Source organism: Myotis lucifugus, unplaced genomic scaffold (assembly GCF_000147115.1).
Source record: "Myotis lucifugus unplaced genomic scaffold, Myoluc2.0 scaffold_188, whole genome shotgun sequence".
Lineage (NCBI taxonomy): Eukaryota > Metazoa > Chordata > Mammalia > Chiroptera > Vespertilionidae > Myotis > Myotis lucifugus.
Genome location: NW_005871236.1, coordinates 868543 through 885414, shown reverse-complemented (window position 1 = coordinate 885414; position 16872 = coordinate 868543). Strand labels below are relative to the sequence as shown.

The following is a 16872-nucleotide window of genomic DNA, read 5'->3' as shown; positions in this document are numbered from 1 at the left end:
TTTAGAGCTTTCTATTCCCAGAATACATCATAATATAAGAGTTTTAGTTCTAGTGTGGAGAAATAAACTTATAATCAAACAGCCTAACTGCAAATAACAGCCATAAACTATGAACAAAAACAAAACAAAATATAATACAATAATCTGAAGGTTTTAATCTGAACAATAGTAGAAAGGTTTTAGAGAGGAAATGAAACTTGGATAAAGCAACTGACATGGGGTGAAGTGAATTCCTGAGAGTATCTGAAGTTGTAGTGGCAACATAGGAAAAGTAAACTTCAAAAGAAATCCCACTGTTTTCTGACTAGAGGAACCCTGGGTAGGAGCAGAGATACCAGAGAGTGAGGAGTAGCACAGGAAAGGAAAGAGACAGAGATGGGGAACCTCAAATACAGTGTATAAATTCCACCTAAGTCTTTGGCTGACCCCTGAATCACACATGTATAGGGCAGACTGAACACAGGGCAGAGATTAAAGTTTCAGACTAGTTAAGTTAATGGCCTGCTAAAACAAAAATTTCAGCACTGTCTGGCTGTATATAATACAATCCATAATTTCCACAATTATCACTGACAGTGTTCATTTAACCCCAAATTAGTTTTTTTTAAACAAACAGCAAACTGTAACCCAGTGGTTCCCAAACTTATTTGGCCTACCGCCCCCTTTCCAGAAAAAATATTACTCAGCGCCCCCTGGAAATTAATTTTTTTAAATTTTAATAGCAATTAAACAAAGATATATGTATTAATGTTTCTACCTTTTTCGTAAAATATAGTAAAGAAAGGTGTAAATTAGAAACATTGAAGTTTGAAATTATGAAACTATTTATTGAACTCAGAATAGAAAGGTAATACAAAAAAAGTTAAAACAAATGCACCTGTGGCCATCACTGCCCCCCTGGATCGCTGCAGCGCCCACCAGGGGGCGGTAGTGCCCACTTTGGGAATCACTGCTGTAACCCTTTCTCAAAGAAAAAGAAAATCAACAGATGACAATTATGAAATGACCCAAATGTTGGAAGTATCAGACAAGAAAATTAAAGCAGCTGTTACAACTATACCAAATGAGGTAGAAGAAAATATGGTTAACCCATTGCACGCCATAAGTGTCTGTAGATGCAAGCAGCAGACCTTCCTCACATGCCACGCATGTCTATAAAAAAAATGTCCCTAAGTGGCAACCCTGACCAACTTTAAATTCATTATTCATGAGAATTTTCAGCTGAAAATATTCAAGAACACCTGAATTGTGAGTAATATATTTATTTTTATAATATTCTTTGCAAAATATTCATTTCACTTTCAAAGTTGAGCTATCAGATGTTAAAGTACGCATACATTTTTGGGGGACACCCTGTATATATGTAGTAACTAAATAAAAATTTGAGAACAGAAAAGTACATTGTCTGAAACAAATAAATCACTGAATAGGCTTAATAACGTAATGGAAAAGGCAGAAGGAAAAGTGAGTAAACTTGAAGATCCATAGATATCATCCAATCTAAAAAGAAGTGAGGAGAAAAAGAGTAGAAAAATAAGCAGAACCTGAAGAACAATTTGAAAAGATGTGTCATATAAGTAATTTAAGAAAAAGAATAGAGAAAATATTTAAATATTTTAAGAATAAAGGTTAAAGCTTCACAAATTTTGTGGAATACATACATACATTTAAGTTTAGTGAACCTGAAACACAATAAATTTGAAGAAAACAATTCCTTGGAATCTACTAATAAAAGAGAAAGATGCAAATTGACTGTACCTTTGTGATGCACACCAGCCAATCAGGAGTGAGTATGCAAATTAACCCAACAAAGATGGTGGGTTAATTTGCATATGTAGGCGATGAGTGGCCGGTGGTGGGGTGGGATGCTTGCGTCATCACCATGGCGACAACACAGGTGTTCCATACCACCCCAGCTGCTCTGGGCCTCTGGGCAGCATAGGAAGGCAGAAAGGCGGCCCCGGCCACAGCGAAGGCGGTGCCGGCAGCCAGGGGAAGGAAGGCCCATTCTTGCACAAATCTTCGTGCATCGGGCCTCTAGTATTATATAAAACTGCTGAAAGCCAAAAATAATATTGCATTCAAAATTGGATTTAGTTTTGTGGAGAGATTATAATGTTCTGTTTGAATATACTTTTAAAAAGATGAGGAAGCCCGACTGGAGTGACTCAGTAGTTGAGCATCGACCTATGGACCAGGAGGTCAGGGTTTGATTCCTGGTCAAGGCACATGCCTGGGTTGCAGGCTCAAACCCTAGTTTGGGGCATGCAGGAGACAGCCCATCAATGATTCTCTCTCAATATTGATATTTCTATCTCTCTCTCTTTCTCCCTTCCTCTCTGAAATCAATTATATATATTTAAAAGATGAGGAAGCATTAGAAGGTAGTGTTTAAGTAACAGGTTTTAGTCACATAACATAATCTCTGTCAGCTATTAGCTCTGTGACTTTGATCCAGTTCTTTTCTTTAAGCATCATGTTTTCTTTATACAATGGTGATGAAAATCAAAATAAGACTACCTCATATGGCTGATGCACATATTAAATTAAATATATGTAAAACTCTTGGCAAAGCACTTAGTAGGAGCTAAACAAGTGATAGCTGTTGTTACCTCTCTCCACTCAGTGTTCTTTGCTTGATTTTGCTTCTTAATCCTAATTGCAAGTAATTTTCTTTCTCATAAGTCCTCTGTATAGTTTTGATATAATTGTTTAATCACCCTATGCAATGAGTTTAGGTGCTTTTTTGTTTCCTATGGTGCAGTTTTTATAACATAGACCTTAACTGGTTTCTGAAGTTTTAGTAAATGTTGCCTTTATTAAAAACATGTTTTTTGTTTCAGATTTTAGACAGAAAGATTTTATTCTTTTTTTATTACTGAGTTATATATGTAGAACTCAATGACAATGAATACAGTACATTATGAAAACTCAAGGGATGTAGCTAAAGAAGTTCATAGGGGAAAATGTGTAGCTTTAAATTTATATGTTAAAATGACTAAAACTTATTAAGTTAGAAAAGATACAATAATGTAAAACCAAAAAAAAATGTAAAATCAGGAAAATAGCAAAATAATATCAGAAATAAGTGAAATGAAAAAGTAATAAAGACAGTTAACAAAATAAAACATTGGTTCTTTGAAAAGACAAGTATGATAGACAAATTTCTGGGAAATTTTATCATAAAGAAGGTACAAATAAACAGCATTAAAAAGAAAAAATCTATTTAGAGATTTAAAATAATTACGGAATACTGTGAACAAATTTGTACTGTTTATTTGAACTAAATATTCAACCTACTTTAAAACTTAGATTAAATGGACAATTTTATAGAAAATATAACTGAATTCAAAGGAACTGGTAAATCTGAATAGACTATTATAAATAAAAATATTACATAAGTGGTTAAAATTACATAAGTATACACAGACATACACACACCTGCACACACACATTCTTAGCAAAGTCCTAATATATTTAAAGGCAACATTTAGTCCCATTTGTTCATTTTTGCTTTTGTTGCCCTTGCTCTACATCAAACTAAAAAGTTTTGCACCATCAACAAAATGAAAAGACAGTCTACTGAATGGACAAGATATTTGCAAGTGATACATCAATAAGGGGCTAATATCCAAAATATATAAGCAACTCATGCAACTTAACAACAAAAACAAACAATTGAATTTAAAAATGGGCAGAGAACCTGAATAGACATTTCTCCAAAGAGGATATACAGATGACCAACAAACATGTAAAGAGATGTTCAACATCACTAATCATCAGGGAAATGCAAATAAAAACCACAATGAGATATCACCTCACACTTGCCAGAATGGCTATCATAAAAAATCAACAGATAACAAGTAATGGCAAGAATATGGAGAAAAGGGAACCCTTGTACACTGTTGGTGGAATTGTAAATGGTGCAACCACTATGGGAAACACTATGGAGAATCCTCAAAAAATTAAAAATATAACTGCCAAATGATTCAGCAGTTCCACTTATGGGTATTTATCCAAAGAAAACAAAAACACTAATCCAAAATGATATATGGACCCCTATGTTTATTGCAGCATTATTTACAACTAGAGGCCTGGTGCACAAAATTCATGTGTGTTTTCTCTTTTAAATATAGCACCTCTATGTCTTAACAGGAGAATTCTGTGAAGATCTAGCCTGACATCCTATATAATAAAGAGGTAATATGCAAATTGACCTTCACACTATAACACCATTACAGGATGGCGGCGTGCACAGCAGGGGTTGGGCAGCAGGGGCGGCGCTCGCAGTCACTCCTCCGGGCTTCTGCCGGGCTTCCTGCGGACCTCAGGGGCGCCGGGGTCCTGGTGGCCGCTTCGTGCAATTTCTGCTGGGGTTTTTGTGGCCCCGCATGTGGGCTGCGTGGGCGGGGCCTAGCAGCTGCTCCGCACAGCCCGGAGGCGGGGCATTGGGGCGGCACTCCAGGACTAGGGGCCGTCCTGCGGCCTCATGGCGCTGGGGTGGGGAGAGGGTCCCGGGTCTCACGCGATTTCCCAGGACAGGTCACTAGTTTTAATAGGAAACAGAAGAGAATACTCCTGTGAGGTGCCCTTTACACTTTCCTTTCTTTTGGCTTGAATGCTCTTTCTCCAAGGATATCTTTCTAACTCATTTCCTCATTTATCTTAGGCCTTTACCTGAATGTGATCTTTCAGTGATATCATCACTGGCCGCCTACCTAAAATTTCACCCCCAACTCTCTCATCCCAGCATTTATTTCTCTGTTCCTTGATTCATTTTAATTCCTTAGAATAGACCAGTGGTCGGCAAACTGTGGCTCATAAGCCACATGCGGCTCTTTGGCCCCTTGAGTGTGGCTCTTCCACAAAATACCGACTTCTGCGCATGGGCCACGAAGTTTCAATCACACTGTATGTGTGTGCCCACACGTGGTATTTTGTGGAAGAGCTACACTCAGGGGGCCAAAGAGCCTCATGTGGCTTGCGAGCCGCAGTTTGCCGACCACTGGAATAGACCATTGCCTTATTATATTGTATATTTAACTTGTTTGTCTTGCTTATTATCAATTGCCCACACAAAAAATATAATCTGTGTGGGATCAGAAATTTTTGTTCATTTTGTTTACTCCTATATTTTCACCACCTAGAACAGTGTCTGGCACATAGTAGTAATCAATAAGTATTGGTTTAATAAATAAATGAAATATCTAACAGCTGTACTATGTGCCTGTCCCTGAACTAGGTGATATGATCTACACTAATAAAAGAGAAAGATGCAAATTGACTGCACCTTCGCAACGCCCACCAACCAATCAGGAGTGAATATGCAAATTAACCCAACAAAGATGGTGGGTTAATTTGCATACGCAGGCGCCAAGGGGGCAGGGCGGGACGCAGGCGTTCCCCACTGCCCCAGCCGCTCCGGGCCTCTGGGCAGTGTGGGAAGGCGGAAAGGTGGCTCTGGGCCAGAACGAAGGCGGAAAGGCAGCTCCGGCTGGAGTGAAGGCAGTGCCGGCAGCCAGGGGAAGGAAGGCCCATTCTTGCACAAATCTTCATGCATCGGGCCTCTAGTATAAAAGAAAGATAGGCAGATTCCAGCCTTCATGAAGATGACAGGCTTGTAGAGAACACAGACTATGAAAAAAACAGTTTATCACTTCAAGTACACAAAGGCTGTGAATTCAAATGAATTTTTGATAAGCTTATTGGTACCAGGTGGGCAACTCCTGAAGAAAAATATAGAAGCATAGTGGTTACTTTTGGTGTGCAATGCATCTAACACTTCTTATCCTGTTTCTTTATCTGAGAACAAAGGAAAGGAAACATACACACACACACACACACACACACATACACACACACACACTCCAACTTACATACGCTAAAAAGATAATGACTTAGACAGAAAATAATTTTATTGAGGGAACTGACATAAGCTTTAAAGTAGTGAGAAAATAAAAGCAATTATGTGTGAAAAAAAGAATTCCAATAAAGTTTTCATGATACCAAGCTTTCCTTCCCATGGTAGCCACTGTTTCATAAGCACAAAATGCAATGAAAGGGCCTAACTCTATATTCTGCTGCCTCATAATTGTACCTAAAGAGCAAATACACATTTGTCTTTATAACTCTGCAGGTAGTATATAAAGGAGGATATGCTGTTACTTTGTCATAGTAAATAATAAAGTTCATGGCTATATTTACACAGGCTGAGTTTCCAGCATGATAAATCATGTGAAGAATGTTAAATCTCTAATATGTGTTTAATGTACATTTCAGTTTATTTTTCTCCTAAATATAATAGTAGCAATTATTTTATATATTATATATAGGAGGGGAAGACTGTGTTACCTAAGGGCAGAGCTAATAGATTTCTTGGCAATTTTTCTACCATGTTAAAATCTCTTCCATTTCTAATTGCTGTTTTCTTTCAACCACTCTGACTTATACTTTTTTAAAAACGTATCATCCTAAATACCTACTTACTTTTTTCTACCTTTGAGCCCTGTTTCTTCCATTTTTCTCTATCTAAAATACCTGTTCCTGGGTTAGTCAAATAATATCTCTCTTTCTGCAGAAACTGGCTGGCCAATGTAAAGGAACTAATTTGTAGTGAGCCCTTCTCCTAAATACCAGCTGCTTTCAGATATACACCTTCATTCAATCGCCGTTCAACACTATGGTGTTAGATAAAATTCTCACATTTTCTATAAGATGAAACTGAGTATTAGGGAGTTTATGTAAGTTTCCTCTAGGATACACGCTTGTAAGCTGGAATTCAGATCCTAAACTTTTAATTGGAAGTGGTAGCTGTCCTCATTACAATTCCATTGCTTCTCCTACACATTCTAGACCTCCAGCCGACCTAGAATTGCTTTGAATTGTTCCTGACTTGCTACGGTTGAATGAAATTTACAATAGATGAGTACCAATAGTATCAAGGCTTTCATGTGGTAGATAGGGTTGGAATGTAGAGAAAACAAGGCTAGGAGTAGCTGTTAACTACTTAGTTTTAGTTTCGTGATTGAAAGCTGCTGCTCCACACCTAATATTTATACACCTGACAAATACTTATGGAGTGTTTATTGTGTGCCTGGCACTAAACTAGACCCTGGATATAGAGTGCCAAGCAAAATGATGTGACCTCATTAGGTGTACAGCCTCATGGGGGAGAGAGATAATAAACACATACACCAATAACTACATGAATTATTCAAACTCTCATAAATGCCAACAAGAATAAAATAATGGAGGTTCTGTTTCAGGAAAAGTAGCCAGAAGTGGCCTCTTAGGGAGAGTAGAAGAAACAAACAATAGTTTGGGAGCTGCAGAACTCTCTCAGAGAACTGAGTCTCAACTTCGGCCACACCAGGTGTCTATTAACAAGTGGGATTTGGATGGCTCACCTCTGCCCACTGGCCAAACCAACCAGGCTTCCTAATCCGTTGTAAACATTTGATACTCAGATTCTCATCATTTAGTTTTATAATGATTAAGAGGAAAAGAAGGAAGGAAAAGTGAAAGAGGTTGGAAGATTATTACTCTTTCAAAGGCTGCAAAACAACTTGTTTGAGAATGTTATTTCCACTTGGCCAGAGTGGCTCTGGCCAAGCGTCAGCCTATGAACCAGGAGGTCATGGATCGATTCCCTGTCAGGGCACAAGCCTGGGGTTGTGGGCTCAATCCTTAGTAGGGAGTGTGCAGGAGGCAGCCGATCAGTGTTTTTCCCTCATTGTTGTTTATATCTGTCCCTCTCCCTTCCTCTGAAATCAATAAAAATATGTATTTTTTAAAAAGAATGTCATTCCCTAATTTTATGCAGTGTGAATTTTCTTAATCATCAGAAATAGATGGAAACACAATTTATTCAAAATTCCTTTAACTGATATTTAAGCCACCTACTGTTTAATAGGTCCTGTGGTAAGGACTAGAGTTGTAATAGTGAATAAGATAGAAACGCTACGCCCAAGTTTACAGTCTTTGGTGAAGTTCAGGTACAGTGTAGTGTGATGATAATTAGAGCAAGATGAAGCCCAGAACATCAGATTCTGGAGGAGATCATGCCTATCTAAGACCCCAAAATGTATGTGTACAAGCAGGTCAATAGAATTTTCACATTCTCCAAGAGCAAATAATTCCTTTCCATAGTTGAGAGTATTTTGAAAATGTAATTCTTAATGTTTATCTAAATTCTAGTTTTGTTCATTTTTTTTTGACTAGCGCTTTAATTTTTATAGAAGAATTTTTTAAAAAATCACCTAATTTAAAATAAAAAACACACGATTTTCCTCTTAATACACTTTGAAGTGTGGATTACAGGATAAATAGAGTTATTAACAATTAGTGTTTTGTAGTTCAGGTTTCTACCTGAGAGTTTAAATTCATCATGTTTACACATAAACTTTGATATTAAATTTGTTTCATTTTAGGAAGTAGCCATTAATGCTAGAAAGCTCAAATATAGCATTTTTTATAAACTTAGTTTTTCATGTATTTTGTAGGTTTATTATAGCTGGTCTGACTTAATATCTAGACAGATCAAACCATGCCCTTGGGATAAGGGGTGTTTTTGGAGAATTTCCTTCTTCTTTCCTTACTGTACTTTCTTTATCTGTTTCCAACTCACAGAGTTGATAAATAGATAACTGTTGCTTCTCATGCTTCCTTTGTCTGACAGAAAGATAGATTTTTAAGCATGAAGGTCTAATTCTCAGTAATTTATAAAATTAAGTATAATTAATAAGTTTTTCAAGTCTACTTTTAAAATTACAATTCCTCTTACTCCTCATAGTCTTTCTGTTCAGATAAACCACAGAAGTTAGGGAACTTCAATTTTTAAACATTAATTGGATTTATTGATGATTAAAGTCTATATTTTTATAATAACAATATAATAATGATAGAGCACCCAGCTCAGTAGTGGGTCTAGAAGAAGTAAATACATATTAAATAAAATTAAAGTATTTGGGATTAAATGGAATCTTTTCTCAAAATAGATCAAATTTTAAATGTAAAGCACTTAAAATGTTTGTGAGGATGCTTATTCAGTCATAAGGGAACTGTTTTTTAGTCTAAATTTAGGTTTACAGCCCATTAATGGAGCCACTGGCCTTGCAGACCCAGCCAAAGCCCTTTTCAGTGTCCTAAGTGAATTAGCTATGAGATTTATTAATGGCTCCAGAGGCACCATTAAGAATTCCTTCTTTCACCTCTAGCCAGGCTCAGTGTGAAGGACAAATATATTTCCTAAACTTCACAATAGTGTTGGACCTATTCAGTTCCCACTGGGGAAACAGCTGTGCCAACCTAGAAGTGAAAAGAACTTAAAAAAAAATCCTCTACAGTGTAACTCCATTTGGGATGGTGCTGATAGTAAGTAACTTCACCCTCACATGACCCAAACAGTTCTAGAGATTAGATAACTGAATGGGATTCTGAAGACACCATTTAACTGTTCTGGATCTGTGCTGTCCTCCAAATCACAGCAGAAATGAGGATGAGAACAACAGCAGTATGCATTCTGTCCACAAGTGATTGTTAAGGAACCCACAACACCTCAGCCTGATACCAGTTGGATAATTACATTTATTTTGTCCTCGTTTTTCAAATCCTGTTGTTTTAGTTAAATATGGAAATTGATTCTTCATTTTTCACCCAGAAAAATGGACAGAATTGCTGCACATGTTACTATTTAGATCCTACTATCTTCCTCTTCACTAAAAGGGATGGTGTTTAAAAAGACTGTTTAGAATTGCTTATTGTGGCTATCAATATTGTTATAGTTTCCTGATTCAGAAATGTTCGGTGAACATCCAGCACATGATTGGCTTGTGAATGAGTTGTGGAATACAGAGTGATATCTCAAGAAAGCCATTTTTTTCTATCTCCCTACTGCCTGCTTAGCTTAGCCCCTTACCTTAAAGCAGTGGTTCTCAACCTGTGGGTCGCGACCCCTTTGGTGGTTGAACGACCCTTTCACAGGGGTCGCCTAAGACCATCCTGCATATCAGATATTTACATTACGATTCATAACAGTAGCAACATTACAGTTATGAAGTAGCAATGAAAATAATCTTATGGTTGGGTCACAACATGAGGAACTGTATTTAAAGGGCCAGAAGGTTGAGAACCACTGCCTTAAAGGGACAGACATTCCCTCTTTTTCTCATACAACTAGGACAGTACTAGTAGCTTCCATTTAGCAATGCTTGCTTTCGAGCAGGCACTGCGCTAGATCTTTTAAATGACTGTAACATAATACACACAAACAATCCTATAGGGTAGATAACATGATTATCATTTTACAGACAGAGAAAATGTAACTTGTTCAAGATCACACAATTGAAGAGACAGGGGTGGGGGGGGATGGGGGGCTGGAATTTGATCCTAGGTTTGTCTGACAGCAAAAGCTAATCACGTAACCACCACCCTGCCTCACAGAACTGTTGCTGTCCAGAACTCTGTGAGACCCAGATCTGCGGACCATTGATCCCATGAACAGCCTCTCTCAGTGCTTGGTTCTACTCCACACAGGCTGACCCACTGGCTGAACCTCAGAACCATCATGTGGCACTAGCATCAGAAGGGGCAAATAACAATTATGGTTCCAGGCCACAAGGAAACTGAGCTGTTGAGAGAAACTCTATGCTGCATCACTTTATCTGCACAACTGAAATGGTACCCTTACCACCACCATTACCTACCTTTAGTTGTTAGTGATTCTCTCAGCACTTGTCTACATTCTTATCCTCCTTTTCTTTCCCTGGTGGTGGGGTTATAATAGTGTCTTTGGCAAGGTTAGCAAGAAACTTACTTATTTACTTTGGTTGCCAATAAATAACTAGCTTGTTAATAATTGTGCATATGTTTTATGTGGCCTTAGATAATCTTAGATAATTTTACAAATCTGGCATTAGAGATTGGATCAATATCCCTTCATACCTGGTCTCCTATTACATAATTCTCTATTAACAAAAAGTAGGTTATATAAGGAAAAAATTACAATTTAAAGTAATTTACTAGCGGCATTTTATAAGTGATACACACTCATGTACTCATAACTTTTTTTTTTAACCCTCATGCAAGGATATTTTTCCACTCATTTTTAGAGAGAGTGAAAGGGAGGGGGAGAGACAGAGAGAAACATTGATGTGACAGAGACATATCGATTGGTTGCCTCCTGCATGTGCCCCAACCAGGGCCAAGGATCATGCCTGCAATCAAGGTATGTGCCTTTGACCCAAATGAAACCCAGGACTCTTCAGTTCGTGGGTCATTGCTCTATCCATTGAACCAAACTGTCTAGGATAACTTTTTAATTACTTAAATATCAGTTTTTGCTTAATAATATAAAATAATAAATCTGATAGTTTTCTTGCTTTAAAGTATACCAGATCTATCACAAATGCCTTAAACTGTAGCATGTTTACATCTTTATGTAAGCTGTATGTAAATTTTTTTGTTTTGTTTTTCCAGGTTGTTGGGTTTTTTTCTTTGTGTTTTTTTTTTTGGCTATTTTTAGAGCAATTTGGGTTTACAGTAAAAATAATAGGAAAGTATATTAACATTTTTAGCACTTTTAAATTGTTAGCTCTATGAAAGTAAGATGTATTCCAGTTTATCTTTTAGCATATCATAGCGCCAAGCACAGCACTTTGCATGTAATAGACACTCATTACATATCATTTACTTAGTGAATAAATTAGTGTGTACTAGGTTGAACAGATTTGCAATCCTAAATTGTTCTTGTCATCATTTCACTCTGCATAATTAAAGATGCTTTACTAAAATGATTAAAATGTGCTATTGAATTACTGGAATAGGTTCTAAAGCAGTGGGATGAAAGAGACTGTGGCTGCACCCCTGTGTGGAAACAGGAGGATGAGTTTCTCACTGTGGGGTATACTTGGTGGATTTTATGTATAACTCAAGTAATTGACTTCCCTTAGGAAGGTTAGATTTATGATTTCCATATGGCACTTTATAACTTTTCTTTTACTGCTATCTGCCAACTAAAAATTTTCCCTATTATAAAATAACTAGAGGCCCGGTGCCCGAATTCCTGCACCAGTGGGGTCCCTTGGCCTGGCCTGCAGGATCAGGCCGATACTGGCTCTTTGACATCCCCTGAGGGATCCCAGATTGTGAGAGGGCGCAGGCCAGGCCAAGGGACCCCACCGGTGCGCTATCAGGGCCAGGGAGGGATGCGGGAGGTTGGCCAGCTGGGGAGGGACCACAGGAGGGCTCCAGAGGATGTCCAGCCTGATTCGCTCAGTCCCAATCAGCTGGACCCCAGCAGCAAGCTAACCTATTGGTCGGAGCATCTGCCCTCTGGTGGTCAGTGCACATCATAGCGACTGGTCAGCCAGTTCACTGTCTGCCCCTTGGTGGTTAGTGCACTTCATAGCGAGTGGTTGAGCAGCCTTAGCATATCATTAGCATATTACGCTTTGATTGGTTGAATGGACAACCGGACGACTGGACACTTGGCATATTAGGCTTTTATTATATAGGGCTAGAGGCCCAGTGCACGAAGTTCGTGCACGGGTGGGGTCCCTAGGTCTGGCTGGCGATCAGGGCTGATCAGGGCCTTCCAGTTGCTGGCCGGGGCCTTCCTTCCTGCTGGCTGCCGACTGCTGGCCAGGGCCTGCCAGACAGGGGGAGGGACCAAGGGAGGTTGGCTGGTCACAGGAGGTTGGCTGTGGGAGCGCACTGACTAACAGAGGGCAGCTCCTGCATTGACCATCTGCCTCCTGGTGGTCAGTGCATGCAAGCTACCAGTTGTTCCAGTCATTCCAGTTGTTTTGGTCATTCCGGCGTTCGGTCACTTAGGCTTTTATATATATAGACTAGCGGCCTGGTGCATGGGTAGGGTCCCTAAGCCTGGCCGGCAATCAGGGCTGATCTGTGGGGCGACCAGCGGGGTGATCAGGGCCCCTGCTTGCAGCTGCCTTGGTTGGCTTGGTGCCACCCACTCACCGGCCCCATTCCCCACCGCCACCACCAGTTGCATCTCTCTGTGGGCAACCTGCGCGGCAATCAGGGGGCCCCTGCTGGCACTCACCTTGGCTGGTGGCCTAGCATTGCCCGCTTGCCAGCCCTGACCCTCATCGCCGCCACCGTTCACCTTCCTCTGTGGGGTGACTGGCAGAGTGATTGGGGGCCCCCTGTTGGCACCCACCTTGGCTGGTGGGGACCTGGCGCTGCCTGCCTGCCAGCCCCGCCCCCAGCGGCTGGTCAGGGCCTGCAGGCTGGGGGCAGTTCCTGCATTGAGCGTCTGCCCCTGGTGGTTAGTGCGCGTCATAGCAACCAGTCGTTCTGCCAGTCATTCCGCCGTTTGGTCGATTTGCATATTAGGGTTTTATTATATAGGATGTTTTTGTACACATTACCTATATATAAAAATAAATAGAAACATTAAAATCAGTCATCACCCTATTATCCAGATATAATTACTCAACATTTTTGTGTGCTCTATTTTTCATCTTCTAAGCCATTTCATCATGTCCATGCAAATGCTACTCTATATGTTTATATAACATTATAGTACCACCAGTTACCCTGTGGATTATTACAAAATATTTCTTTACATTGATATGTCATGTTTTCTTATGTTATTTTTCTACTATTGGACATTTAGGTTGCTTTTAGTTTTTCTCTATCATAAAAATTACCATTTTAACATAAATCTTTTTGTTTTCAGTTATGTAAGATAGATTTCTAGAGCTAATTAATGACTACAGATTTTGAACTTTAAGTTCTTGACACATACTACCCAGTAGTTTTCCGGAAACATTTTGGCAATTCACACACTCATCAGAAGTGTATAAAAAGGGTGTTCTATTGAACCATCATCAACATCGATTATTACCTTTATATACTCTTAAGCAAGTATTAGACCTACTGATTTTAATATTACTGTCATTCACTATGCTGAAAAAAAGTATATAAATTAAACACTTCAGTTTGCTTTCAGAAAGAATTATGAAATATTTTTAAGGGTCATAGTAGTGTGGAGGCTGCATGTTACATTACAGTTTCCAAGTACATGCAGATGTGTTTCAGGTCTAATTGTAAATTCTGCGTATTTTTGCCTAAGCTGGACTTACGTTTTCTGTATTGACACTCACTTCATTGTCAGTTTTCCAAAAGTGTTTGGTGTGGTTTTAACATTCCCTCTCATAACAAGCAATGTCGTATCTATTTGCTGTTGTAACTGAAGTTAATGAACATTCCAAATTTACTTTATTTATTTATGCATTTTTTTGTGGACTGCTCTACAAAAGCAACTTTCTTCCTCACCAATATACTAAACTGAGTACAGATGAATCTGAGTGGTTTCATTTTAGAGATTAGTAGTCATATGTGTATTAGGAAGGCAATAGTCTTGGAAGAATACCAAAAAAAAAAAAAATCATTTTAAAGTGTTTGCCTCGTTCTCTAGTGAAAGCATTTTCGTTTCAGAGGCCATGGTGAGTCTTAGTCCCTTGCTGGTGCTTGTCTTGATAACACTGTGAGGGACTCTATGAGTGTATATATTCACACACATGAATTTAAGCTGATTTGAAATATCCTCTAGGGAAGATATAGGTATAAAATAACTCACCTCTTTAAACGCTGCAGTATTTCCTACTTCTCTGCAGAAATTGTCTCAGCATAAAACTGATTCTATTTAGAAAATGAATTTTTACTTATATATCTGTTTTGCATTTCAGGTACCTGATAAATCTCATCTGTCTGTGTCCCATAGCTGCACAGGTATGTATATGAATTACCTATAGTTACATAAATCTATGTGTTAACTGACATGTTATTATATTTTTGTGTATTAAAATTGTTTACAGATTTCATAATGTGAAAATGTTAATTTTTGAGTCCTTGTAAATATTGACAGCTTCAAAGGATAGTACACTTTATATACACCTTGCACTTCACTCTATTGTAAGAAGCAAAGAAACATTTCTAAGATTTGATGAGGCAGAATAATTTTAATTACAAAACATTCAGCTGGTGAAGCATTGGAGAATGTTTTATGGAACTGTACTATTAAAGCCAAATTATGGGGTCAAATTATTGCAGAACCACCGTTTTTGACGTTATTGCTTTATTTTCAAACTTTTTTCTGCTTTAGAGTTTATATTCTGTGGTCATTGCTGTAGGTAAGGAATGGCTGCAGATGTACTGTCTGCTGCACTGTCTCAAGCAGAAGGGAAATGGAAAAAGATGTTTGCACCTGTTTAAAATCTCAGCTGTACGGTGTTGTGGTTCCCGGGCAACAGGCAGGAATTTTCAGAAGCTAGGTTGCACCTGCTCAGTTGTGGATTGCAGCTGTGTCTCATGAGTGAGCGCACAGAGAAGCATGTCAGCAGTTTGTTTGTGCTGTTACGTATTTTGTATACTCTGAGTTCGAAAGATTCTTACTTGATGTAGACCTTGAACTATTATATTGATTACTTGTAAAACTCACTGATTTTAGCTCCCAAATATTTTCTCCCAAATCTGTCATTCTGAGTCTCAAATATTTTTTTAGTTAACTGTCCTAGATTATATGTATGTTAACTTCTTTAAAGGATACCTGTGGAAAGGAGATCTCTCCAGATAAGTGGGTTGCTAATAATTTTTGTCCTGATAGACACATTTTGTGTTTGGCTCCATTTCACCATGTTGGCAACCCCACTATGTGAGGCTGGATGTAGTTATTGATCCATTTAACTGAACAGATTTGAAAGCATTTGGCTATTAGTGGACACATGGGGCGTATTCAGAAAATTTAAGGGTATATTGTAAGATGAATTCTGGATTTGGGCATGTGTCTCTTTTGCCGTTGGGTGTAAGTGAGAAAGAAGAAAAAGTGAAAATTAAATAGCACTCTTAGAAAAGGGGATACAGCTCAGATATAGTTTTCAAGGCTGGAACATTATTCTTTACTTTCATCAAATTCTAGGCACTTGGTATTTTCCTAAGTGCTGTCAGTGATGTTTCCTTTAGTTGATAGCTCTGTATATTTTCTGATAAATATCTATATTTTAATATAAACAAGCTATTATAGACTGTATCTTATATTAGTTAAGTTTTATAAATGCACTATAAAAAGCTGCAACTCAATATAAAAAATATAGTTAAATAATTTATTTAGTAATTCTAAATTCCCCATATTGAAAATTTATTCAAATGACTGGCATTAATCTCATTAACATATTAAAATGCTGAGGAGTTTCTATCAGTATTTAGTAACAAAGTCTTAGAGCTGGTGTATCTTTTTCATTTCTTGACCTATTTAAATCTGTTTTTAAAAATAAATCACCATAATATAAATTTAACATCTTTGGAAGTAGGAAACATAGGTGCTGAGATAAGTAGAGATTGCCCACAGCCCCTTAATGCAATGCCTTGTACATAGTAGGCAGTCAATAAATTTTAAATGAATGTATACATGAATAAAACATGTCTGAATTATATTAAAAATAGAGGGCTAGAGAGTGCTAGAAACTTGTTCCTCATTAAATATTTTGGATGGGTCTTTATGGCGTTCCTTTAGTTCTCATAATGCTGATTAGACAGAGATGAGACTACTGATAAATTCTTTCCTTAAAATGAGAAATGAATATGTAAGAATTGATCCTCATTATCACTAAGAATTGACATCACACTATTCATAATATACTTTATATTCATTTTTGTTGACTATGAGAAAATTCTTTATATTATCCTTATTCTATACACAGTGCTGAGATATTTAATATGACTAAGTTAAATGGAACTTGTCACTGTGGAAATATGTTGCAGCATAGGAATAAACTAATCTCCTGTGTTATATAATTAATGCTATAGGTTTCTGAGCAATCGCTTATTCTCTTTGACCTCTCTCTCTCT

The 16872-nt window shown here is 38.0% G+C and overlaps 1 long non-coding RNA gene across 1 annotated transcript in view; it reads left to right on the top strand.

Annotated features, from left to right (window-relative positions):
- Positions 1-16872, top strand: part of LOC111827580 — a 275198-nt gene that overhangs the window by 160126 nt on the left and 98200 nt on the right. Inside the window, exon 3 of the long non-coding RNA XR_002831203.1 lies at positions 14715-14757. This is a non-coding gene — a long non-coding RNA (uncharacterized LOC111827580). The remainder of the gene's footprint in view (positions 1-14714; positions 14758-16872) is intronic.